The sequence below is a fragment of the Ochotona princeps genome, chromosome 18, assembly GCF_030435755.1.
Source record: "Ochotona princeps isolate mOchPri1 chromosome 18, mOchPri1.hap1, whole genome shotgun sequence".
Lineage (NCBI taxonomy): Eukaryota > Metazoa > Chordata > Mammalia > Lagomorpha > Ochotonidae > Ochotona > Ochotona princeps.
In genome coordinates this window covers 30,567,330-30,594,606 of record NC_080849.1, presented here as the reverse complement: position 1 = coordinate 30,594,606, position 27,277 = coordinate 30,567,330, and the positions used below count along the sequence as shown (strand labels likewise).

The following is a 27,277-nucleotide window of genomic DNA, read 5'->3' as shown; positions in this document are numbered from 1 at the left end:
AGCACACTTTGGTAAATTACCACCCCCCATATATTGTATTAATGGTTAAGACATGGTAATATTGAAGGTTATTTAATATTTTCAGAACATAAGGCTAAACATTTTAAAGTGTGATTATGAATATCCTTACTTTAGGATACTTTGTTTTAATTTCCCTGATAAAGGGCTTTATTTTAAATATCCTTCCAGAACAATAAAACGTTAAGCTGACAGAGCATCCAATAATATTCAATACTATTCTGGCCTATAATTTGTAATTCACCAGAGATGAGATGTATTGTGTTCCTCAGAACCAAGAACTCAGAAATAATTTGCCCTGTTCTACTCAAGGCCTGAAATGCTTCTTCCATTTATAGTACGCTCACATGTTGTTAAGCTATCATTTCCTAATGAAGATCCTCTAAGGGAAGTTTCATCTTCAACTTTAATTTCTTGATTTTGTTGTTATTGATTTCTCCTAGTTTAAGTTCATGCATTTGAAAATTAGAAAAATAAATTAATTGTTGGGCATCTGCTAGAGTTTTCAAATAGGGAACTTTTCTGTACAGGAAGGGTAATGGACTAGCAAGAACAAAATGTTTACTTTCTTGCTTATGATGCACGCCGTATTTAGTGACGTGCTATCACCATATTAAATGAATCAATTGTTCCATGAAATTGAGTAGTAGTGATTTTTCCTCCCTGGGGGTCTAATAAGATTCAGACATTATAAGGATAACAATGGCACCTCTAAAATTTCATTGCGGAAAAATCTTCAAACGTATCTTTCACAATGGAGGGCTACTCTGTTGGAAACTCTGAACAGTCACAGAGCAAGCATTATGCTATTTCTTGCTCGCTAAATTATGAAGTCAGTTACGTCCACATTCAGAAACTGCCTAGCCCCTAAAACATTTGGAATGTTCAGAAATATCAAGTGTAACTATGTGCTAGACACCAGAACATAAATCTGTAACCTAGATTTACAATATTACCATTTCTCCTCTAAAATGACATGAGGGAAGTGTTTAACTTAATGAGGCAGAGGATCCTGGTGTGTAAGTTACATTATATTTTTCATTGCACAAGGATAAGTTATTGCTTCAGTTTCCTATATGGTACCCCAGTGGCCTTGGAGGTACAATGTAGCATCCAGAAATGTCCCCTTTTGTCTTAGGCAGTAACTTACACTGTGAGAGTATGATTTCTGAGAATTGCCCATAACATTTCTTGCGGCAGGCTGAAATTCTTGAAGGTCATTCACAGATACCAATCAATTTTTTTAAAGCTTAGAAACGCTGACATAATAACACTACATGTGCAGCTAAACAAAAGGAGAGATTTATAGACATTTTCTTTTTTGTTTTCTCTGTAATGTTTAAAATAATAATTACAAAATTCTGGGTAAGAAGTTAAAGTAGCAGGCATCCTTTATTGTCATTTCTATTGTGTTGTCACAAGCCTTCTAAAATAAATACTGGTCTTTTGGGGGTGGTTTTGAAGATTTCAAATGCTAGGAATTTTGGTATATTGATTTATATTTGTGAAAAAGAATCTCAGTTAATTTTGAGCATCACATTTATGAATTCAGATGTTGAAATGAGCGTGTGTGCTTTCACAATTGACTTTACTTTCTGGTCATGTAAAATATGAATTTAATTAAAACAAAGTAAATGGAATTCCCCAATTGTTGTAGGATTTGGGTGAATTTTAGAGCCCGACAATTTTCAATGCAGAGATGTTACTCCGGGCTCTCTGCCAAACCATTACTGGTAATCTGATGACAAGGGATGAAGTGAATGGAAGTGCTGCCGCCTGGCTTAGTTAGATATGCATTTGCTAGCAGAGAAGCCAGCCTATTTCTTATGCAAACCGTCAAAACCACAACTTAGAAATGCAGACACACACACACAATGCTTTTACAAGTCTAGAAATATATGTATTAAAATAGAATTCTATGCTTAAGGGGAACACAGAAGCATCAGGCACAGCTAGTGTTGACTGAGTCCTTTCTATGCATTGGATAGTTTTAGTATCCAGGCACATTTCTCTCAATGGCTGCAGCAGAAGGAACTCAGCTATCCTTTTCTGGATAAGATGCTGTATTGCCTTACATGGCTAATTTGAACAACTGCTCAAAATCATTTATAAATAAATGAGTCATTTGGGCCACTATTGCCTGTGACTTCAGATTAGACATCTATTTTCCCCATAGTCCTAAAAAAACAATTTAGGTAATATTATAGTCACATGCAGAAGCAAGCAAAGCAAACATTTTTGCTTGGAATTTTAGAAAGTTTTTGGAAAGAGAAAATGTTGAATGGGTGGTTATGGGAATTTGCACATAATGTTCTGGCCACTGGAGGGCTCTCCTATTTTTCCCATTATTTCTTCAGAAGTCTGCTTGACACAGCTACACGTTCAGTATAAAAAATTTAAATCTTGGTCTTTTAGTATGTCTTGTGTCCTAGCTCATGAAATGATTTGTGTTTTCAAATGCAAAATAATATAACATAAAATATATTATGTTCCTTCACTATTTTTCAACGATGAAGTGACAAATCAGCTATGTGCCCATTTTCAGAATAATTGCATGACCAAGTCTCATGTCAAAATTACATGATCAGAAACCTGTATCTTAGTTACGCATTCCTCAACCTAGGAGGAGAGAACTGGAGAAGCCACGGAGTGGGTGTGGCTGGTTATGGTGGTTGTGCACAAGGCCAGCCCAGACAGCTGGGATGTGGGGCAGTCGTCAGGCAGCCGTCTAGGAAAGAAGGGGCCGAGGCCTGAGCATCCTTAGATGGTTTTATGTAAGCCTAAGAGCAATGGAAAGCAATGGGAACCAACTCCCTGGAACCAAGTCCCTACCCCTGAGGAAAGAACTGTTGCTGGAATACAATTTTTGATTTTAGTTAAACTGTAGTAAAAAGTATTAGGGTAACTGAAGCTTATGCAGAGATGAATTTGGAGAGGTAAGTGAGTACCTAGATGTAAAAAACCTTTTATATCATTCAAGACATTTGGTTTCTATTCCTCTGAAATTTTTCAGCTCCTGAAATCTAAACTCCCTTCTCGAGGGAAATAAGCCATAATGGAATGACACAGACTTGCAGGAGGCCTGCATTCCGCCAGAGCCCTGAACACTTTCCCTTCCCTCATCAAGGCCTTTAAATTCTCATGCATTTGCCTTTTACTTAAAAAAAAAGTTTCATTCTGCATATAAATATTTTTGTCAAAATTTGGAGATACAACATTTTATCCTACTTTTTTTTTAAATGTTAGCCTTCTTCCCATAGGCTTTCTAGGAGAGTGAAAAGAGACGTTAATCACTATAAATAATACCTGTAACACATATTTTTTTCCTAAAGGATCTCTCTTACTACTTCTCCTGACTCCTTTACATTTTCTGGCTGTCTTTCATAAACACTCAAAGTTCTGACTTTTGCTGAAAATGTTGGTACTTTGCTGTGCACATATGCATACACACACACACACATACACACTCACACTCTACCTTATTTAGCTTCAGTAGACTAGAAGATACCAAATTGTGTTGCTCAACTAAGAAAGAGGCAATAGAGGTAACAGTCTACTGCTCCATGAAGAAATCTCCTTACAGATGGAGGATTATAACAGTGCTTGATCTGGAAGGAGCTATGATCCTAACCCCTATAATTTGCATCTTAAGTTATGGCACCAATTAAGGCAGCCCAGAAGGCTTCCCCAATCCCTGATGAAGCTACCATCATTATGCTCTTCTGAAATGTTTAATTAAAATTTTAAATCTCACCAAAGGACTATGCCATGCCTCCTCCAGACTATATATCTCACTGATTGGATTAGTATTTAAGTTACTCAGAAAGTACAAAATGAGAGTTTGAACCATGCTGGCCTGAAGACTGGCCTTCGCAAGAAGCTCTATCATCATATCTGTGATAAAATTTTATAATAGCAATGCTAAAAATAAAAGATGCATCCTCTCATATTCATTATCCTGCAGTGCCCACTACCATGCCTTCCTATTTAAATATGCAGATATTTGTAAAAAAAAATATGCCTTAGATTCTTTTATGTATCCATGCACTTTAATTGTGAGAAAAACTCATAAATTTTCCTAGGTCCAAATTGTTTCTTTCATGCTTCATGAAACATACAAAATCAACTGAATCAGACCTTTTTTTTTCTTTTAGTGTGTCATAACTACCCACCTCTGTGTGAGACTAAAACCTAGGCTTCCTAGTTTTCCAGTAGAAATGTCAACTACACTTCCTCCTGCACCTGCTGTTTAAGCATATAAATCTCCTTTCACCAATCCTGTGGTTTATCAGCTTCTTTAGCAACTATCAGCAACTTTAACTTTGAATTGACTGTCCTAAGAGTATATACAACGCACTTTCTCTAAGTAAAACACACATTTAGAGCATGCTGGTTTCACTCTTCCTGTATCTCCATTCGCACATAATGTGACTACTGAACAAGTGTTTACTTAGGTGCTGTGGATTACTGTTGCAGTTAATCTTGAGACATGCCTCTTCAGGCAAACCAGGAAAGCATGACTTTGAACAACTGCTATAGCATCATGTTAAAAAGCTTCTTAATATCTTCAGATTAAGTGGTTATGCTACATAACTGCCATAGGAATTTTGCAGGGAAGAGATTTATCTTGGAAGATAAGCTTATAAGAATTTGTTATTGTATAAGGAAAACTGTGTAATCTATCACTCTTGGTTTTTGTTTTGAGTGCCTCAATTCCTAGAGCTAAATTGAATATTTTGTTATTATTAATGATCTGACTTTTGATGCCTTGCATAATTATTGTTTTTTTATTAAATTTATTCATTAATTACATTGTGTTGTAATTACATAGAATCTGGGATTCTCCCCCCACCCTCCCCCCATTATTGTTTTCAAAATGTGTTTCAAATCATACTTGAGCAAAGTCTGCTTTATTTCCTGATAATCTAACGCGGGGTGGAATTCTTGCCTTCTCAGGTCACTGTAATCTCTGCTCAGGTCCTGAGTGCTTTGTCCTGTACTGTCTTGGCATCCAGCAAAGAAGTAATGTTTGTTGAATTAACATTCTTATATATTATCATAATAAAACATTCCCATTTAAAAATAAGAAATAGAATTTTAAACCACCAGGTACAAATATCAAGACAATTAATCATAATCAGCAAATAAACCTGGTAACACTTCTTAGGGTACTTTGAGTGCTTCTCCAAAGTCTCACCTACATCTTTTTATTCTCATCTATTTTGGCCTAGACAGGATATACATTATGTTGTCAAATTTTATTTTCAACAAGTTTTAATTTTGCATCAGAAGATTTTGGATAGAATAGTCAAGCAATAAGGTCATACATGTTTACAATGTATTCATGTCTTTTCTGGCCACCAAGACCATTCCTCAAGGATATGAGGAGAGTTCCGCAGAACCAAGGGGTATTTGCTTAGGAGGTTACATTATGACTCCTGGGCTGAGTCCTGTGTGTTGCTTCCATAGACAAGAACTTGTGGAAGTCTTTTGCCATCTAGGGAAGCTGAGCTTGGCTGATGTTAGGTAACTTCCTAAGGTGAGAATAAACACATCTAAGAGTCTGAAACCCTCAGGTCTTTCTAAGGTGACTGCCACATGTGTCTTACAGTGTCTTTCCCACAGTGTGTGGATATGCAGTCTTAGTGAATGAGATGACCTCCGATAGCCCAGTGTGGGAGTGGAGAATATGGTCATCTATCCCTTGTAAAGTAGCATATCCTGTTTGTTTCGAAGTACGTTTAGAAATGGGTAGTGTGAAATGAAAGTGAGGACAGAATTTTGTAAATTATAATGCACACTCAAAAATAAAATAGTTGGGCCCGGCGCGGTAGCATAGAGGTTAAAGTCATCGCCTTGTCCAGCTAGGATCCCATAAGGGTGCTGGTTCATATCCTGGCGACCCTACTTCCCATCCAGCTCCCTGCCTGTGACTTGGGAATGCAGTCGAGGATGGCCCAAAGCCTTGGGAACCTGCACCCACATAGGAGACCCAGAGAAGCTCCTGGCTCCTGGCTTTAGATTGGCTCAGCTCCAGCCGTTGCAGCCACTTGGGGAGTGAACCATCGGATGAAAGATCTTCCTCTCTGTCTCTCCTCCTCTCTGTATATCTGCCTTTCCAATAAAAATAAATAAATAAATAAATAAATAGAAAATAGTTAGGAAATCTGTGGTAAATCTACTCAATAATGTGATCTTTCAGCATTTAAGCTTGTTGTACACTTGTTTCACGAGTTAGTCCAAATGTATTCCTGTATACCACATAATGTAGTTTTAACTTCTTGAGCTGTTTTTTTTTCATGTATTAAAAAATGTCACAGTGCTAGGAAGTATCACTTAGCAGTGTGAAGAGGATTTGATATGGTAATGCATTTATTAAAACTTCAGAAATCAGATTTCTTGTAATAAAATGAGACCTCTCCAAGCTTTGATGGCTTCATGACAGAAAAATTGTGAAACTGATCCAGTTATATCTATATACATATGTATATATAGACATATATATATATATACACACACATAGTGACTTACTAGTATGTTTATATAGATAGTGAAATCCCGCAAGAAAACACTAATTGCAGTTAACCCTTAAACTTTTAGATGTGGGGGGTGTCTTTTATTCTTTTTACTCACCTGTAGTACACAAATTTTCTACAATGGACACAAAGTAACTATAAAATATAAAATTAATACAGATACATCTCAAAATTTGTTTCCTTAGATTTTAACCATTCTTAGATTTGAAGAGGGCACTGGTGTGGTTTTACTGCTTTACAAACCCTGAGCTACTGATTTACATCTTATCTGCATCAAGGAAATGGTCTAAATGGTCTAAATCCTTTCTGGCATTTCAGACTGCTTCATTCACCTGTAATGAAAAAACAGCAGGTGTTGAGTGACTTGATCCTCTTCTCAGAAGTTTCCTTCAATTTCAGGTACTGATCTCTGCAAATCTTGACTTATAGTAGCTCATTTATTTCTTCAGAATTTGTATCTTTTTTTTTTTTTTAGCAAAAAAAGGTTTCCAGAGACTCATATATTAGAATATATGTGTTTGGCTGCAGTAGAGCAGCCATCAAGCTACCAAGAATGTTCTGCAACACCCCATTGCTACAGAAATGAAAAGTAGCAGGCAGCACCTCATCTGTCTGCCCTGTGATTAGCTGTACTGAAAAACAATAAACAAGCAAATGTTGTAGTTATTTTGCAGGGCTTTATCATCGGTGAATGTCCTTATGCTTTGACATTTTCAGTGGTATTCAACTTGCCTGTAAATATTTCCCCACCAGTTCACCTTGCTTTTGCCTTATAATTTGAAACACTAAATGTATGCATCTAAATGAAGATTTTTATGCTCATGAAAATTAATTATGACCAGGAGAATTCTCAATGCATAAATCAATTATAATGAATCAGCCTTCATGTTAAGTTCTCATTGCTTTTAAAAACAAATATGCATGTGTTACGAAAACATCACTCTGCACACCTGTGTCATCTCTTTTCCCAGGGTGGGTCATCAGATATTAGAACTAATTGAAAGCTTAGATATCACCTAGTTAAATCTGTTAATTTTTACAAAAGAGGAAGTCATGATACAGAGAAATAATTTTGTCTAAGAGCATAAGAGCCAGAAGTACAAATGGTTCCATTTGCATTCTGTTAGAGTTTAGGGTCAGGTGAATATTTTAAATTAAAAGTTTTAGTGATGTATCTCTATAAACACATCTAGTGGACAGTTGTCTGTATAAGGTGACTGATACAGGAACATTGATGTGAAAGTACATTTGTGTATAAGCAGTTAAATCTAAAAAGTATGAGTTATCACAAGAAGCATACACAGCAAAATAAAAAGATGCATGGGAAAGCCCCAGAATGAACACTAGTGATTTGAATTCAGGAGACAGAATTGAATCATCAATTATAAGGAAAAAATAAGCCAAGGGATAGGGTGAGCACATAGGGGTTGCAGGAGAATGGTTTTATGAAAAGCAAGGAGAGACATTTTTTTGAAAGGAGTATCCATTAATAGAGGTGCATGAAGCAAGAATGATGAAGACTGAAGGTGTCTATGGTATTTCACAAGTGAGAAGTCAACAATGACTCCATTGTGAGCAAGTGCAGTGTAGTATTTGGGAAAGGAGCTAGACCACCTCATGATTATGAGTGAAAGATGGAGTTCAAGCAGCCAGTAAAGCACCACCTTATGGAAGCTTAATGGTACATGGAAAAAGAAGAATGGACCCATATTGAAGGATATTTTTTAAATAAGACAGAAGTACTGTAGTGCTTACATAGAAAGGAATTATGGGAGTCAGTAATCTCCTATAAAGATTTATTTTACTTATTTGAAATACATAGTGCCAGAGAGGGCAAGACAGAGTGAAAAAGAAGGATCTTCTATGCACTGGTTCATTCCTCAAATGGCAGCAATGGCCAGACCTGAGCAAGGCCAAAGTCAGGACCTGTGACCCCATCCTGGCTGTCCAAGTCATGACAGAGGCCCATCTATTGGGGCTACTACCTGCTCCTTTCCTTGGCTCATTGTAGAAAGCTGAATTGGAAGTAAAACAGTCATGACTGGAATCACACTCCAATGAGCTGCTGGCACTGGAGGTGTTCACTTAACATATTGTGCCACAATGTTGGTTGTGGGAGTAGATGATTTGAGAACTCAAGAAAGTATATGTGATAAAGTGTCAGAATAGATGAGGAGGAGCAACCAGAGAGCAGGTATTTGGGCATAATGCAGCTTACTGATTGCAAACCAAGAGGTGTGTTTGTATTGTGTTTGCTCATGATTTAAAAAATTTTTTAAGTTAAAGAAAAAAGCCTATTCACAACGACTGAATGATGAATTGTTCTAGAGTCTGATTAATTAAACTACCATTTTTAGAACTTCAACTATTTCATAGAGATTTCAGATGCATTTTTTTTAAAAGATCAGTATATTTTACTTGAAAGTCAGAATTACAGAGAGGAGAGACAGAGAGAGCTCTATCCATTGATTCACGCCACAAATGGCAACCAGGGTCAGAGCGAGGCCAGTATGAATCTCCCAAGTGGGTGCAGAGTCCCAATAGCTTGGGCCATCCTCTGCTGCTTTTCCCAGGTGAATAGCAGAAGTGGAGCAACCAGGACTCCGACCTGCACCCATCTGGGTTGCCGGTGCCATAGGTGGAGGACTAAACTGCTACACCACTGTGCCAACCCCTAAAATGTTATTTTTCTTAATCAAATGGAAAATTGATACATACTGTGTTAGTCAATAGCCAAGAAAATCTTCAGCTCTTATAGAAGTAATCACACAGTGTTTGAAACTGATTTCCTAAAGATAATTCATATATTATAATTGCATATATGTATATATTTACTTATACAATGCAAAGATTTTTTGGAAAAAAATGTGGATGCTGGCATTGCATTCTTGATTTAAAAAAATCACCACTCTCACATTCACAGCATTGTTTTTTGCAGTAGTTCAGATATGGATTCAAGCTACATGTCCATCAAAATATAAATGGATAAAGAGAGTGTTGTGCAGACTTAGTAGAATACCATTTATTTGGGTTTTTTTATGCATCCTTGTTTTTTGAAACAGCATGGATAAAGCTGGTAGGCATAATGCTAAGGAAATAAGTTAGGCATAGATAGACAGCATTGTATTATCTTACTTATATGTAGAATCTAAATTAAATTCTTAGGGTTAGAGTAGCATGGTGGTTGTTGGGCAGGGAGCAGAGAAATGTGGGGCGATGCTGGACAAACGAAAATTTCATTTAGACAAGAAAAATAGTATGGAAATCATTGTACAGCATAGCTACTATGGATTATAATAAATACTTGGAAATTGCTGAGTAGATCTTAAATAGTCTTACCACAAATATATGATTAGCTTGATTTACTTTGATTGTATTATTTACTATATCGCAGCACTGTCCTGGACACTTTCAATATAGCTAGCTTGTATTTGTCTATTATACCTGTAACAAATCTGCAGGTGGATGGGTGAGAAGAAATCAGAACTGTCCTATACATCCACCATGTGCTTTCAATCAATGAGTTTTAGCATCAAAAGAACATCTTGAATTCCTTTTGCTAAGATATCCTGGTTTGATCAAAAACACTGTACATGATGTCTAACATCAAATATGCCTGAATCTATGAAAGGATTTTCCTTTTAAAACATGCCATGGGACAGCAAGTGTGCCCGTTTGTTCAGACCTGTGAAGGGACACACAAGGGCAGAACCCCTGGAGCACCATTCACCCGATTACATTGGAGCCTCCAAACAGGCTAACCCTGCTGGTGCAGGGTCAAGGGCTGCAAATCGCAGGCTCTTCCAAAACAGAGAACAAAAGTCGGATTCAGGCACCAGGATCTGAGCCTCATATAAGACCAGATAGATGTTAGAAGACTTTCATTTTGATTATTTGGGGGCTGTAATAAACATCAGAACAAATTCAAAGGGAACTTCACTTACAGAGTAGATGCTTCAGAGTTGGAGTTTTAGACAAGTTCCTGGCAGATGTAAGTCCCTTTTCCTCATTTGCACAAAGGCACTTGCCTTTTTTTTTTTTTTTTTTTTTTTTGCCAATTAGTGTTAGGACTTTTAGGGCATTGCCATATTGAAAGAAAATGCTAGGCTATTAGCAGCACATCCTGCCTTTTCTATACTTGAATTCATTCATTCATTCATTGAGGACATACTATTGAGCACCTGTTATGTGACAGGCATTGTGCTGTATCCTGACCAGGGGCCAGAGAAAAAGACTAAAAGCAGGCTAAGGCGTCAAAGAATTAAGCACACGCTGAGCAAGATGGCATTCTGTGTTGCAAGCTATGCAGTCACATCACTGAATGAGGCATCAGGGTTGTTTTCTGAAAGTTGCATTGTTAACACCATAATTCTTTGCCATGTGTTGAAAATTTTCCTCAGAAGCTATTTTAACTTTACACAGACACAGCACTTTTATAACAGGAAAATGCTTATATTTTCAGCTCAAGTCGTTAGGCAGGGAAAACATGGCAGATGTTTTTGATAAGCGTAAGAGATGAAGTTGAACTGAATTTTAATTAAAGTTACTGAAAAGCCCAGTGAAAAATTTTATCTGATCCATAAAATGTTCTGCCTACTTCTGAAGGAAAAAATGTCATATCACGCTTAAATCAAAGATATAAGAAAAATACAAGGAAGTATGTCTGTGGTATACCATTAGATTTTTCCTAACTACACATCTATTAATTTCTAAATATATTGAAGTTCACAAATTAGCAAAGATGTAAAATCTTACACTGAGAACAGTGTAACACATTAATATTTTAACTTTTCTATAAATAGCAACCACTGACTATGTTCACTATGTATTTTCACATTTTTATATGGAAACTTCCTCTAAAATGCTGGTAGACTGACAACATGACTGATTTATGTTTAAATTTAGGCTTTAATATTATTTTTGAGCAAAGTAGTTTGGGAAGCATCAAACCAGTATTTTCTTTTCGCATGCCAAATATAGATATCATTTCTTCAAATGTAATCATGCTAAGTTATGGATATATTTTCAAAAAATAGAATGCTGCTAAATAAAGTTGAAATTTCACAGGAACTTAGCAAGTGTTTTTAGATTCTTTTTATACACAATGCTATCTTATGTACTTTGAGAAGTAAAAAGATATGTTAGAACTAAGAGTCATCCAGACCTCACAATAAATAATAGTGGGGAATGGATGTGATAAGTGTTTTAATAGTGGAATAACCAGCATTCAGACTGAAAACACCACAGCAGGATAGAAGAAATCATTCTAAGTGATATACAGCAAGAACAGCATTAGGTGTGATGGAGGAGAGCCGCAAAAGCAGGACACAGCCCTTGCTTCAAGGGACTTTTCCTAAAGAGATAATACTTCTATGTAGACTATTAGAGTCTTCTATAAACACAAAATATTATCAAAGGTGCCATCATATGCAAAAGGAACAAAACTCACCAGAAAGTCAAGGCATGGAGAGGTTGGGGGAGAGGGAAATGGTATCTTGGGCAAGACAGAGTGTGAGTTTGGGTGGGAAGTGCAAGGCTACCTGCAGATGTAGCAGAAGAGGCAAGCTGAGTGGTGTGAGCATGGACAGGCACAGCACTGACCATAGTCTGTCCCATGAATCTAGGAGACTGATCTGGCTGAAGCACAGCTCATTGAAGAACTCTTGAAAATACGTTGCTTGTGTTAAGGACAGGTAGGATAGGCATGTCCTATGAAATGTCCTGTGAATGCAGAGTTCTGGACTTGATGTGACACAAGCAGGAAGCTCCCTTAGTTTGTTGAGGAGCCTGGTGACACGTGAAAAACGTTAGAAATATTAGTCTAACAGTTACTGCTTCTCTGAAGAATTGACTTAAACAAAGTTCCTCTGACCAGGTTAGAATCTGTAAAGCATTAGACAGATCAATAATGGAGCTATTGCTGAAGACACAGAAAACTAATGAGTGTCTATACAACCCTAACACTTGTGTAAAGTATTCTATAGAACCTTGCAAGTAAGACTTAGAGGAAATAGCTTAGTTGACTTTCTTTACAAAAAAAAAAAGATTTATTTATTTTTATTACACAGTCAGATATACAGAGAGGAGGAGAGACTGAGTGGAAGATCTTCCTTCTGTTGATTCACTCCCCAAGTGACTGCAATGGCTGGAGCTGTGCCGATTTTAAGCCAGGAGTCAGGAGCCTCTTCCCAGTCTCCCACACGGGAACAGGGTCCCAAGGCTTTGGGCCGCCCTCAACTGCTTTCCCAGGCCACAAGCAGGGAGCTGGATGCGAAATAGAGTCATCCGGACACGAACCAGCGTTCATGTGGGACCTGGCACGTGCAAGGTGAGGACTTTAGCTGGTAGGCTACCTCTCTGGGCCCAGATTAGTTGACTTTCTTTGCCATGAATAAGTAATTGAAAAAGAAATATAATGGATTACTATTAATTAAGACAATACAAACCAATGCAAAATAGAATTGCCCATGAATCAAAGGCTATATGTACAACAAAAACTTATCCTAGACATTATAAGAACATAGAAGGTTTCATAACATTGGCAAAAAGGAAACTTTCTCTTGAAAAAGCTTTAGGAATTTCAAACAGGTCATCTCAACTCTAACACCTGAGAAAAGGCAAAACCAACAAGTTGTCTGCAGCCATCAGAACATTCATGTCAGCAGTAGTCAATCGATCTCATGTAGGAAAAGTCAGGACAGATTAATTCCATTTCTGCCAGGCAGAATAATGGACCTTACTGGTACAGAAGTTGTAATGTGACTAAATTTTGTAAGACTTTGGGGTCTGCACTACTTGACATTTTTCTTAATAAACTACACAGGTATCTCCTGGACGCCTGACATGGAGATATATGATAAGAGATTATATGCAGATATTACCTATTGGTTAAGTTTGTCTCACCATTAATGTGGAAACATTTGGCTAGAGCTGATAAACTCAGTGCTAATGACTTCAAAATAATGGAATTACCTTCTACGTGGTGTCACTTTGCTTTGAATTAACATTACCAGCTGGACTTTGCCCTCACTGTTTCAAAAACGAAATCTTGTCACTAGGGATACCAGGAAAAGCAATGGAATAAAATCAATCCATCATCATCACTACTAAAAATGAAATTCTCTTAAGCCCTCTTAAGCAAAGGTTTATACGCACAGATAAATTTGACCATCAAAAAAAACTATATCAACCCATTTAAAGTATCTACCACATCAAGAGAGTTGTTGATTTAACTGGCTTAAGGTTTTTAAAATCCTTGGTTAGTCAAGACAAATAAACAAGAAACCAAGTCTATCCCTCTGGGGACATACAGCAATCGCAAAAGCGGCAATCGTTCCAAGAATAAAGTGTGTTTACTTTCTCTTATTCCGCTGCTCTATTTAGCTCAGCAGAACAAATTCTTCTCAGTTCTTCAAGGCTCCTTTCTAATCAACACTTTTCAGGGTGCTTTGAGTTCCTTTTGCACCTCAGTGCCCCATTGCCTCCTGGCCACTGGTGTGCTACATCCATCTAAGACTTTGAGTTTAGCTCACTGCCAGAGGGGTCTTCTTTAAAACCTGTAATAAACTTAATTCTGACACTACCATATTTAAAATGCAAAGTTCAGTGTGATACCCTTTATCTCTCTGAAGCATGGAGATCCACCTTGACTTCCTGAGTCAGAGAACAGTACATTTGCTTGCACCAGCCCAGCTGTGCTTGTTGAATATTTCTCTCCATAGCCTGGCCTCCATTTTGGAGGCACTTCGGGCAAAATATGAAAGACTGTTATTGCAGTCTTCCATTAAGTTCTGTCATTATTCCCAATATTGCTTCTATTTCTTCTAACATTAGTTATTCTTAGGGATTTCCTGATACATTCTCTGTCTCTGTATATGCTAATTTAAAATATGAATTCTAATGTTTAAAAATGAGTTTTCAACAATAATTATGAAATACTAAGGTTCTTTAAGTCACTCCTCTAGCTTTTACAAAGGGCATTTAACAGCTTCTTATGCATCCCCTCTCTGTAAACCAGTGTCTGTAAATCAGATTGTTGTTAATAATTCTGAAAAAATATATAATATATAGATTATTTTATATAGATATATATTTTATGGATATATTTTATATAGATATATAGATAGAAAGCAACTCTGTGCCAAATGAGTTCTACTGGAATGTTTCTCAAGTGATTTGTCTAAAGATTCACTTATTCATGTGATACAGTGGTTTCTTTTGATCCTTCTTTTGCCATAAACATTTTTAGGCATGACATGCAGTTTTATCAATAGAGCCAAACATCAAGTTAGTGATCTGTTCATAGAGAAAGACTCATTCCTTTCAGCATCTATTTATACAATCTTCAAATTGTCATAGGCTCTTTGAGTTTTCATTGATCCAGATAAATCTTGCTTGATGCCTTTTCAAAGAACATCTTATCAGAGCATTTCCAATAACTTTCTGACATTTCAAAATTACATATTCCCTGGATAAGAATTTTATTTATTGTAAATACAAAGCTTCAGAGTTCCTAGAGATGTGTCTCAGGCCAGATAACAGTTATCTGAAGTTGTTGGTTGCTGTGGTTTCTTCCAAGCTCTGTATGATTCCCTTTTTTACACTTGAACTGTTTTTGTCATGTTTGGCAAGCTTATATTTTCATACTAGTTGAGGCACATGATATCTACTGTGTTCATAGTCTATAAATTATGCTAAATGTATAATATTCAAATACAATATTTCTTCACTAAAATAATGTTAATACCTAGTACCTTTATGCCTAATAGCATAGTTTCATGCATTCTATACCTCAAATATTTTATTAAATTTAAAAAGGCATACTGTAAAACATTTCATATTAAAATAATTCTCTTCTATTTACACAAGCTCTTTATATAAAAGCCAATTCATTTTTCATTACAGTGGAATTTCAGTTTTAATTGAAACACAAAAGATGACCAGATTTTTAAATATAACACTGATTTTTCCCTGGATTAACTACTGTTCTTACTATAAATGCTCTCAGAAGCCCCTTCAACTAAAAGAGTGTTTGCCAAAGGATTATCTAACTAGTCAGACTTGATGGAATTTCTCTGAGTAACTGAAATAGTAGCCAGTAAGTAGGTTTGGGACATCAGAATTCAGAAATGGGTGTGTATTTATCTCTCTTTTGTTTTCAGTCATGGCTATTATTGCTCAGATTCCAGGTGTAATACTTTTTCCATCCTAACTCATTGGTCTCTACTATTGATTCATTGAACAAACTTCATTTAATCAGCATTCTTTCATTTCTCACATGGTTAATCAAAAATTAAGTAAACGATCTCAATTCAATAAGACAATTTATGCAAAATTCACAAGAAGGCTCTACAAATTGCTTGGCGTCAGAAGCATATTACATGATGCGATGCTTTTCCTTCTCCTTGAAGTATGGAGCAGACATAAATGACTTGGACATTAAGGGCATTTTGTGTCAAGGATTTTGTCAGTCCATGAAGCTTATGGTCTCCTTCTTAATGATGATTTAAGGGGAGGGTCCTTGAGAAAGCCAGCCAAGGGGTTCCTATTGTGTCTCGGAGCTTTCTAACACGATAGCTGCAAGCTATGCTGCTATGCTTTGTTGTAAATTTCTACATAACTCTGGGCACAGTGCCTTATTTAACAGTTCCCTAGTGTTATTTTGGAAAAGTCCTTTGCACAAAATGCCAGAACTCAGCTTGAACTCTTGTCCTCTGTCAGGGAGAATCTTTCTGTCAGTGGGATTTATTAGCTGTTTGAAAAATCATTCAGCACATTACTGGGAATTTTGTTCCTGTGGAATATGCCAACTGTAGCTCGCCCTAATTGTTCTTCCTGTGAGGCATAGAAGCAAAGAATTTTGGTGGAGTGTTAGCTCTTTCAGTATAGAAGCTCAGTATAGAAAACTTCATTTTAATCACAAAAGATTTTCCATTGTTTTCCAACTCATCTTTCAAAATTTGTAAACGCTTGCTTTCCCTTTAATCATTAAAACCAGATTCTCTTTCTTCCATTAGAACAGTCTCCAGGCAAGTAACAATAATTGGCTCAATCAAGGGTTAGTGTGTCCCTTGTAGTATTACATACTAAGTACTCATTTTATTCTTTATGTTGCTTTTGTTATTTCCATTTTAAAGATGACAAAACTGAGACTTAAAGAGGATGCAAGGTTTCTGTAAGTCAGCAGTGATACAGCCAAATCCAGATAGGTTTATTCCCTCTGGGGCCTGAGCACCTGAGCACTGTGCCATGTTGGATGAGTGAGAAGTGTCCAGAACTTTCAGTGTTTCTGCCTTGTGATGAAGTAAAGGTGACTAATCTGACATCTAGAAATCCTATTTCTTTACTACCATGTCAAATACACAGAGCACACTGCAAGCTAATTATTTGGAATTCAGAACACAGTGCTGTTTCTCTGCCCAATAGATGCTACTTAAATCCTAAAGTAGTTGAAATACAGAGGATTTATAGTAACCACTGCAGACGCTTTAGTGTTACAATGCCAGAAATCAAGGCAAATATAAAACAATAGGATGAATTTTAAAGATGTTAAATAGAATTGCTTGAGTAAATGTTAAATTTAATTATAAAATAAAGAGATATATAAAGTTTCTGTAGCATCAAAAGCTTCAGGCACGTTAGAGGAAGACGTGATAGAATTCCGATTTCTGTTTCTGTAGTTTACCTATAGGAATATATTATTTTGTTATAGTAATAAGGAAATTCAGCCTCATGCTAATATGTGGTTGTAAAGCATAAGAATATTTCTACAGCCATATCAGATTATTATTGATACAATACCTAAGCTCAGTAAGTAATTATTTATTATTTTTTATTACTATTTCTCTTTGAGAGGCAGGGAGAGAAGACAGATTTCTCTCTGTTTTACTTCCTGAAGGTTACTAAGCCAGATAGATCTGAGAGCTGGAAATGTGAATCAGTTCTCCCACGTGGCTGGCAGGAACCCAGTTTCCTAAGCCATCAGCACAGCCTCTCAGAATCCCCACTCGTGGGAAGCCAAAACCAGGGACCCAACCTGGAGTTTGAACCCAGGTCTTCTGATGTGTCCATAGTCTTCCTAAACAGACATCTTAAGCATTAGGCCAAATGCCTGCCCTGCTTTATTTTCAAATTAAACTTTATGTGCATATAATATGTCATTTTGAAATATGTACACATGATAGAACTGTTAAATTGTACTATTTAAAATGTATTAACTCACAGTTATAGTGAAAACACTTAAAATCTAAACACATTGATTTTAAAAACTATAATACATGATTGTTAACTATAGTCAATGCATTATGTAGTATTTTATTATTCTCATTTAATTAAAATTTTGTGTCCTTTACCCCAAATCTCCCCCACTTCCTACCTGAGATCCTGTGTTTTGCATGCTATACTTCAATGCATTTAACTGTTTTATTTTCCATATAGCTGAGATGATGTGGTATTTGTCTTCCTATGCCTAGTTTATTTAACTTAACGTGTCCTCAAGCTACATTCATGCTTTCACAAATGACAAGGTTTCCTTCTTTTTAATGGATGAATAGTATCTCATCATGGATATACTAGAGGGTATAAACTATATTTCCTTTATCTCTTCATTTGTTGTTGGAAAGTTAGTGTGTTTCAAAATATTAACTGTTATAAATAGCATTGCTATAAATATAGGATGCCAATGTTTCTGACACACGGATTTCAATTTTTTTGGTTATATGTCCAACGATGACAGTATTTACATTCAACAAGTAACTTTCTTATAGGTTAGTTGTAATGTAAAATGTTCCACTGTAGTAATGAATTTCATAATCTAGAAAATTAAAATTCACTATTTATTCATATTTTGTATGGATTTATCTATATAAGGTTTTTATAATAGCATACATTTGTTGCTTGGAAAATACTGATTTGCTGAGTTAGGCTCATGTTCTAAATATTGATACTTTCCCTTTATGATAATTTTAAAAATTATTTTTGTTAATGTCACCATTGCTGCTATTATGAAACAAGCCTTTTTATGTATTGGGAAACTGTGATCATAGTACCAGACATGAGCTTTCCAAAATTCCAATTTTTTCTTTAAATCTTCACTTTTATTCTTAGCAACAAATACTGACTCATTTTACTTAGAGTTACAGCTTCTACATTCATTAAAAAAAATAGCACCTTTGAAATATCCAAATTTGTATTCTCACAGTCTTTCTGCCAGTCTTTAATTTACATGATGTTGCATCAAAAGACTAGGCAACTTCACAGTCGTTTGCACAAAAGCTTTATATGTACACACACGCATACACACACATAGGAACCCAGAATAAAAGAGGTAGGAATTTAAAAAAAATAACTGCCATAATTACTTACCTAAGATCTGGCTTAATTATTTACAGGTACTTTTCCTTAAATTATTGCAGAAAAAGGGCCCAGTGCGGTAGCCTGGCAGCTAAAGTCCCTTCCATGAGTGTGCTGGGATCCCACATGTGCGCTGGTTCGTGTTCCAGCAGCTCTGCTTCCCACCCAACTCCCTGCTTGTGGCCTGGGAAAGCAGGATAGGACAGTCCAGAGACTTGGGACCCTGCATCCCCATGGGAGACCTGAAAGAGGCTCCTAGCTCCTGGCTTCAGATCAGCTCAGCTCTGGCCATTGTGGCTCACTTGGGGAGTGAATCAATGGACAGAGGATCTTCCTCTCTGTCTCTCCTCCTCTCTGTGTGTCTGACTTTCCAATAAAAATAAATAAAGCTTTTAAAAAAATTATTGCGGAAAAAAAGGAAAAGCATGCTATCATGTCTTAACAGTGTGCCTAAAGCAAAGAAGCTGGAAATATCTTCAGCCCCAAGTCTAATGTATCTCAAATCTGGTCATTGTTGTTGTCAGTGGCAAACTCTTCTGTTTCCTGTTTGCAACAAGGATTTAGTTAAATGCAGTCTACTGCTCCCATTCAGCAGCGCTGATCAGGTGCTTCTCGAGTGTAAACCGCTGTCATTGCCTACAAAATACCACCCACACTGGGAAAATCACAGAAGAAAAAGAATATATGTCCACCCAGGATTGGAAGGAAAAGGAAGGACTCAAAATGGGAATATATAACAGAAGGTTAAATATAGCAGAAATAGAATATGTTTAAAAATAAACATAAAAATGACATTCTGTTTGGCCCTCTCACACGATCAGGCCAAAATCGGGATAGTTATGTTTAACAAAGCAGATACTTCCTCCCACCCACCATGGTCCAACATCTGGTTGTATTGCCTCTGAACAGGAGAGCACAGAACCGGAAGTTGCCAGTTGTTTCTGGGTTCAGACCTAGTTGTCTCAGAGATAAACTCACACTAAGAAAGCTCTCAGGGATGAATTTAGGAAGTCATAGAGCAATTGATTAATTTTTTCAGTGATAATTGTAAGAGCTACATGGATATTTTCCTGGGTTAAATGCCTATCCCTTATCACTAGACAGGAACGGAATAGAATCAAGATTGCTTAATACAATTAAATCAGAATAAAGCAATTACATGGGACACTGAAATATTTAAGAGCCTTGAACTAAGCATGCATGTATTTCCACAACAAAGTTGAGGTTGCCGTTTTAATTTCTTCTGGGTGAACACCTTGTGACCGCTTTATCCTGGGCATCTCCTCTGGATGAACTGGGGAGAATAACGATTACCATTTGTTGGGCTGGTCCCAGGCAGCTGGGCACCATTTCTTACTGTTGTCTGTCATTGATTAGTAACTTAGCCTCCTTTCGCTGGAGGGTTCTGGGAGTTAAATAAAGCCATGACTAAATGACACTTAATAAAAATGGCTGGCAAACGGCAGAAGAGTAGCAAATAGTAATACCTTCTCTGACTTGCTCTTCTATAATTCTGTTCCTGAGCCCTGAAATTCTCATTCACATGTTATTCCTGTAGATCTTCTAATACCCCAGGTGAAGTTCTAGTTCAGTCTTGAAAATATGCCTCCAATTTGCTATTAGCTCACTTCATTTGGACAATGCCTGTGCCACATTGCTTTATACTTTTTTTTTCACTTCCTCCTCACACCAATCCTGTGAAAAGTGTTATCATTATCTCATGCTAAAGATGAGAAACAAAATCACAATGAGTAGCTAATTAACCTGCCTGGAAATTGGTGGAACTGAGAATGAAATCGGATCTGTATGGCTCGGACCCTGCTTACAAATCATTCTCTGTCTTTGAAATACATAAAGTAACTTACAAAGAGAGTCAGACAGAGAGGTCTGCCATGCTCTGGTTCAATCTCCAAAGGGCGACAATAGTCAGAACTGTACCAGGCAGAAGCCAGGATCTGGGAGCTCAGGCCAAGCCCCCGCTACAGGTGTCAGAGGTGTCAGGGACTCACCCTCTTGAGTCCTCACCTGCTGCCTCCCACGATGCACGTTGGCAGGAAGCTGGAGTCAGGAGCTGAGATGGAGTTGAACCCAGGCACTCTGAAGTGGCATGTGGCATTTTAAACCACTGTACCATATATCCTTCCCACTGGGAAGAAATTTTGTTGTTTTCAGGGGACTTAGCACAGCCTGACTTAATTCTTTTTGTGCTATTATTCAGTTTTCAAATTTCATCTTTGTTTACACCTTTCTAAGGTCTAGGTAGGAACATGCTACCATCACCTTAATTCATAAGCGTTTCTATTTACTTGGGTCACATGTATAGAAAAATGTACTATTCATACCCATGATGAAATGGAAAGTTTATTCCCTTACATAGAATGATTTGTATCAACAATTTATCACGACATATAATCTTGCTTATAATAAGCATTTACTGATCACTTTCTGGTTTCCAGGCATTGTTCCAGACATAGCCTAGACTGGAGAGTCTCAGCCCAGGCACACTAACATTTTGGGCAAATAACTGTTGTGTGCCATCCTAGGCATTGCAGTACGTTGGGCAGTGACTGTGTCCTACCCACAGGATGTCAGAAGCACCCCTCCCCACTTTTTGCCAACCTTTCTCCAGACCTTGCCAAATGTCCCCTAAGAAGGGCAGCAAAATCCCCTCTAGTTGGAAAACTTGTTCTTTCTCCCAGCTTTTATGAAGCTCATATATGAGTGGACTTAAAATGGAGACAAAGAGATATATAATTTCATGGAATGTCAAGGTAAAGTGATAGAGTGTGACGAGAGCAAGCTCTTAAAGCAAATAGTTAAAGGTCTCACCCTCAAAATGTCTTCACATCCCAAAACACTGCTAAAACACCTGAATTGGTAAGTGGAATAGTCATGGAAAAATTCATTCCAGCAAAGGCTTTTAAGGACCCAACTTGGGTTGAAATTCAAGCAATAAACAATTAAATTGTTGTTCATCTACTCCATCCCTGAGAAGAATACAGATGAGGCTAGATTCAGAATTGTTGGTGGTCCATCAGTTCTTTTTGTCCCTGCTCTGCTTGTGGGCAGTCTCAAAGTTTCTCTGAAGGTCACGTGAAGTACTAGCCGGCAGGTTTCCACAGCAGTCATGGCACCAGTGGGCTCTGTTCTGTTCTTTTTATAAACTTGTTTTTACTTCTCCTTTGTTTATTGAAAGTCAGAGAGAAAGACAAAGATAGATCTGTCATCACTGGATCACTCCCCAAACGCTCACAACAAGGGTTGTGCTAGGCCAAAGTTAGGAGGCTGAAACTCAATCCAGATCTCCTACAGAAGTAGCAGGAATCCAAAGATTGGAGTCATTGCTTGCTTCCTCCCAAGAAGCACATTAGCAGGGTGCAGCAGGTACTGAAACCCAGGCAATCTATGGGGTATGCTGGGGCCCCAGGTGGTACCTGAAGGCCCACCCATGTTCTGTGTGAATGCATTTCCTGAGATTTCCCGAGATGGGATAAGGATAATGATTCAGAGATTGTTTTTATAGCATGGTCCAGGGAATGTCTAACACTATCATCTAAAATATACATAATTGTATTTTTTAAAGTCCTAGTAAAGCCCTTTCAGACACATCTCTGCTGTTCCTAACACAGAAACAACTATTTACTAGCAGTTGAACTGAACTAATAGCCTTGTTGTGTTTTCATATGACCGCTGTCTTGGCATCAGCTGTCTTTGAAGTGTGCCTTGCAGACCACTTCATTACTACTCCCAACAAAAGCCATGTGATCACTTAGCTGGCTCCCTGCATGGATTTCAGAATTTGTGTCCAAGTAAATTTAATTTTGGGTTCCATTTCTCATGAACTTTTAAAAATGCGCTCCCAGGTAGTTGTCCTCTGTTTTTATTCTGCGTTGTTGTCCCTGGCCCTGCACCTGGTCCATGCTGTGCTTCCCACTCTATTCTGATGGGGACTGTAGCTCCATGTGAAGACCTGAGAGTCATGTTGGGAATCATGTCTGCTCATTCAGACATGCGTACTTCCACTTACTTGATTCCTTTCCTATAAATGCCTATCTAAAGCTACTGTAAGTTAAGCCACATGCTATATACAAGCACCCAGCTTTACTGTTCCTTCCAGTCTTTCTAGATCTGTTGTTTAATGGGCACCTGCTTTGTCCAGCTACCTAAGATGCCTCTAGTTATTTGCACCTGAAGCCAATCTGATTAGTTGTTTCGTCAATAAATCAAGCTGATATTAGACACATTAAAGCCTGTGCCTTACCTACTCTGGAACCAGCTATGCTTTATTTACATAATATGGAGCATATTCTTCTGTCTTCTATATACTGAAAGACTCTTTTGTTTGAGGGCCTTATTGTTGCTGCTATTATTGTTTGGTATACCTTTTGTAGTCGTAATTTCTTTAAAAAGGAATTTATAATTTGTTAAGTATTACCCATTTACATATCTTGATCCTAGAAGAAAAATCCATTAATAATGACTTAATTATTGTAATATAAAATGAATATTACTACTAATAAATATTAAAATATATCTGGAATGGTGTAGAAGATATCTGGAAACTAGAATAGATAATATGTGATAAGGAAAGCCAGTGATCATTATTTAAATGTTTATCAAATCATAGACTCTCAGCGACTTACAGAAACTTAACCTCTTATAAAATACTGTACTGACAACTGTAACAATTTTGTGGTAATACATGATATTATTTATTGAATGGTATATTGTGTTCTGTTGTCAGTGAGACATGATTGATATTGAATTCTGGGAAATTCTTTAATGTTAGGGACCCACCAAAGCATCCCAGGATGGTTCAGAGCAACTCTGAATAATAGGATTCTAACAACTCTAATAATTAGAATAATTAGTGGAGTATGTAGGGGTTCATTGATAGTCAATAGCTAGACCTTCCAACTATATATTGTTGTCTGCTGGGACATGGCTAAACAAGCCTGTCTTTCCTTCGACATGCTAGCCCTGTAAATAGATGACAACAATCACATTTATCTTGAGTTTTCTCTTCTCCAGTGGAACAATATCAATAATTCACCAATCTAGCTCATTGACTGCTAGTTGGAGTAACTTCCCAACTCCATGACCCAACCCTTGCCCTCTTATCACCTACCACTGCTTCTGAAATTGTGGCCCCAGTGACCAGGTATTGTGTTTCAGTGAACCCAGCTAGGCGAATCTGTCTCTATTTCTTTATTCTTGTTAACACAATCTGGTATGAAAGGCTGTAGCTTGGAGCATAGAGGTGGAAAGAAGAGTAAGAAAACAAAGACAGTAAATGTCTTATATCAGAAAGTTCCATTCCATAAATCACACTGTATAACTTTATACTCTCTGAGTAATGCTTACTGTAGTATTCCTTGAAAAATGGTCATGTAGGACCAAGTCCTCACAAGCCACAGCTACCCAATGGGTTACAATATTATTCCCAGCATCATTACTACTCAGGGATTGGTCTGCACTTAGAATCATTTGTAGCTTCTTTCCCAGCCACATACCTTCATCCTCCGCAGGATATAAGGTGCCATAAAGGAGGCAACTGCTTTCCAAGAAGCAACTGACAGTGGGTGAGAACCCCTGAGGCATTCTTGGAAGCCCATGGGACCGTCCAGCACAGAACCAGGGTGACAAGAGTAAGTGCATTTAGAGCTGCACTGAGTGTCTCCCCAGCAGTAATCCCAATTAAAACTCAGCATCTTCAACAGGTGCCACCCTCCATGTTAGAATCCCCCACGCCTCTGAGACAGCCCTGTGCTTTGAGGATAAGATGCTTTCTTTCAAAAACCCCAGTCTTAGTACCTTACTACAGGGAACTAGATTCTCTGACAGAAACACAGCTTGCCATGGGGCTTGATTTCAGGCAGGTTTTCCTAGGCGATCATATGTCCTTGGCTCCAGTGCTAAATTTCTGCTCACTGATCTTCAAACCTTCCCAGAAATGTCACACAGCACTGCCTTCTCTCTAGCTCATCGAACGCTAACCTGGAATGCATGCCAGTGACCAGCATGCCAAAACTCAGCAGCAGTCTGTTGCAAAACATCTCTGAAGCCTGATGAAGGGAAAAGGCATTTGGTGACTATTTCTGGTAACATTCTTTTATTCTGGGGACATGACCAGCCTTTACTTAGTAGAGTAAGTAGGTACTTGCCTACTGAGTGGCAAATGTGTCATAGTACTTAACTTTTCAGTATCTTTCCAGTGTTAACTGTTGGTGCTTCAAATTGCCACCAGAGGCCATAGTTCTTATTCATGGTGGTAAAATATGTATTCAAATAATTTTTTTACATATCAATATTAGAAAAATGAATGGTGTTCATTTTAATCTTCAAAATTAACGCTCATTTTAAAAACGTGATTTGGATAATCACATTCTCCCTTTGTGATAGGAGCTCTAAGACAATCACTCAGATGATTGCACTCTCAGTTCCTCTTCCTGGATTGAAATACAATATGAAAAAAAGGTCCAACACTATTCATTATACTAATTCCTCTCTGCCACAGTCATAGTTTCAAGGGAATACATGTATTCTTTTCTATTTTCTGCATACATTGTAAGGCTATATTCTTTGGGCAAATGAAAATGTTGGTCAGAATCTCATCAGCATCCATTATTCTGTCCAGACTGTGGAACTTAAGTATTTGACCTCTGTTCTACCTTTTGGCCTTAGCTTATTTTAGATCACATGATAGTAGCTCTCTTGAACACACTGCCATCAAGTTTTCTACTCCACATTTCATAGATAGAAGTCTTAATAAAATTATTATTGCACAATACACAGCAATCAGACTGTGTCTTAATTACATAATTTGTTAATTCCATGTGCATCATTTAAAGTCATCTTTATATACCTGTAAACACTATAAATGTATGTAGCCCAAATCCAAATGGCAAGAGTACCACTGCAGTTCTTCAAGCAGCCCATCTGCCTTTAGCTCTGCACTGAATGGGTTTCTCCAAAGTATTTCTCATCATGGCTAATATGGCTATAAGACATTATATGAAATCAGAACAACACACATGCTTTGAATCCACAAAGAAGTGAAATCTGTTTGGGATAATTAGTCTCAACCTTCTTTCCGCTTATCTAAGCCCATGCATATCCTTTCATCATCCTATTAATTGTCCGCAAAAAGCCATAGAAAATCAAGTGAAACTTCAGAAAAGTAAAAAAGATAGCCAAAGAACCTGGGGGCTGAATAATTAGTGGAGTCTGTAGGAGTTGCCTGTATTAACACGAATATGTTTTTGTGAAAGTTGTTGGTGACTATTCCTAATCGTTATGTTTACCAGTTAATGTCTACAGAGAATAAAATTATGTGACAGCTGATAATAAAACAACTTGCATAGATCCCAGTTTAAATCCAAGCATCATTTCCAAAGGGTTTCTGAGATGACAGACTTTGAAACATCTCCTAAATCCTCCTAGGAACTTTAATGTTCTCCAAGGATCTGTAGTCACTTGAGCATCTCATAACTTTCTGTTTATTTTTGAGTTAGAAACTTAGTTTAGTCACTGTACATTTGTATACTTGGAATCATCAAGAATATTCTCAAAGCACACAGTTTGGTGCGTCACTTTATGATATGAGGACATCATCACTGACATAAAATTTTTGAGCAAAAGAAAGCCATAATTTTCAGTTCCCCTCAACCAGTATCTTTTCTTCAGCCTAATATGGGTATAAAATGTATCTGGCATTAGTGGTTCCTACTACTACAGCAGCTTGCCAGAGTGTTTAGAGCTTTGTACAATGAATCCTTTATTACAGTAAATATAAAAAGACATAATATTCTAAACAGTTCATCACATCCCTTCTAATGTTCCTGTTACTTGAAAGCATATTTTAATGTATACTAAAATTTTAATCTATTTGCAAACTAGCAAATTCATTCTTTAAATTGTTGGTCCTCAGGAGTTCTGAGTGCACATTTATGCGATTATGAATTGAGTGTGTTAATTATGACCACTTTCAATTCAGCCAAAAACACAATCTTGTTCTCAATTTTCAAGCGAATATGTGGCAGAGCTTTTTTTTTTTTTTTGACATACTGTAAGACTTGTCATCTTAGAATCATAGAAACAGGGATTTTGACAATGCTAGTCTCCAGCCTATATATTCTTATTCTTGAGGACTTTTGAGGATGTCTGTAAGCTATAGAGGACTTATTTAAATGAATGGTATGACCTTAGGTTTATTATACTGTTAGCCCCTCTAGTGAAACCTGGATACAGCCACTAGAGTAGAGCTCCTTAAGGTTAACAAGATGTGACAGGTTTGTGGACAAAGTGAAACTGGAAGAGGCTGAGAGTGTTACTACCCCTGCTTTGTAACAGGAGGAGGTTATTGAAGATTA

At 37.3% G+C, this 27,277-nt stretch overlaps 1 protein-coding gene and 1 long non-coding RNA gene across 25 annotated transcripts in view; one reads left to right on the top strand and one right to left on the bottom strand.

The window, feature by feature from the left end:
• Positions 1-27,277, top strand: part of DTNA (dystrobrevin alpha) — a 217,264-nt gene that overhangs the window by 6,962 nt on the left and 183,025 nt on the right. The gene's annotated exons all lie outside the window — the stretch shown is intronic.
• The window catches only part of LOC131482561 (uncharacterized), a 29,221-nt gene continuing 25,642 nt past the window's right edge, over positions 23,699-27,277 (bottom strand). Inside the window, exons 3-4 of the long non-coding RNA XR_009247104.1 lie at positions 24,034-24,151; positions 23,699-23,885 (exon numbers count right to left, since the gene is read on the bottom strand). This is a non-coding gene — a long non-coding RNA (uncharacterized LOC131482561). The remainder of the gene's footprint in view (positions 23,886-24,033; positions 24,152-27,277) is intronic.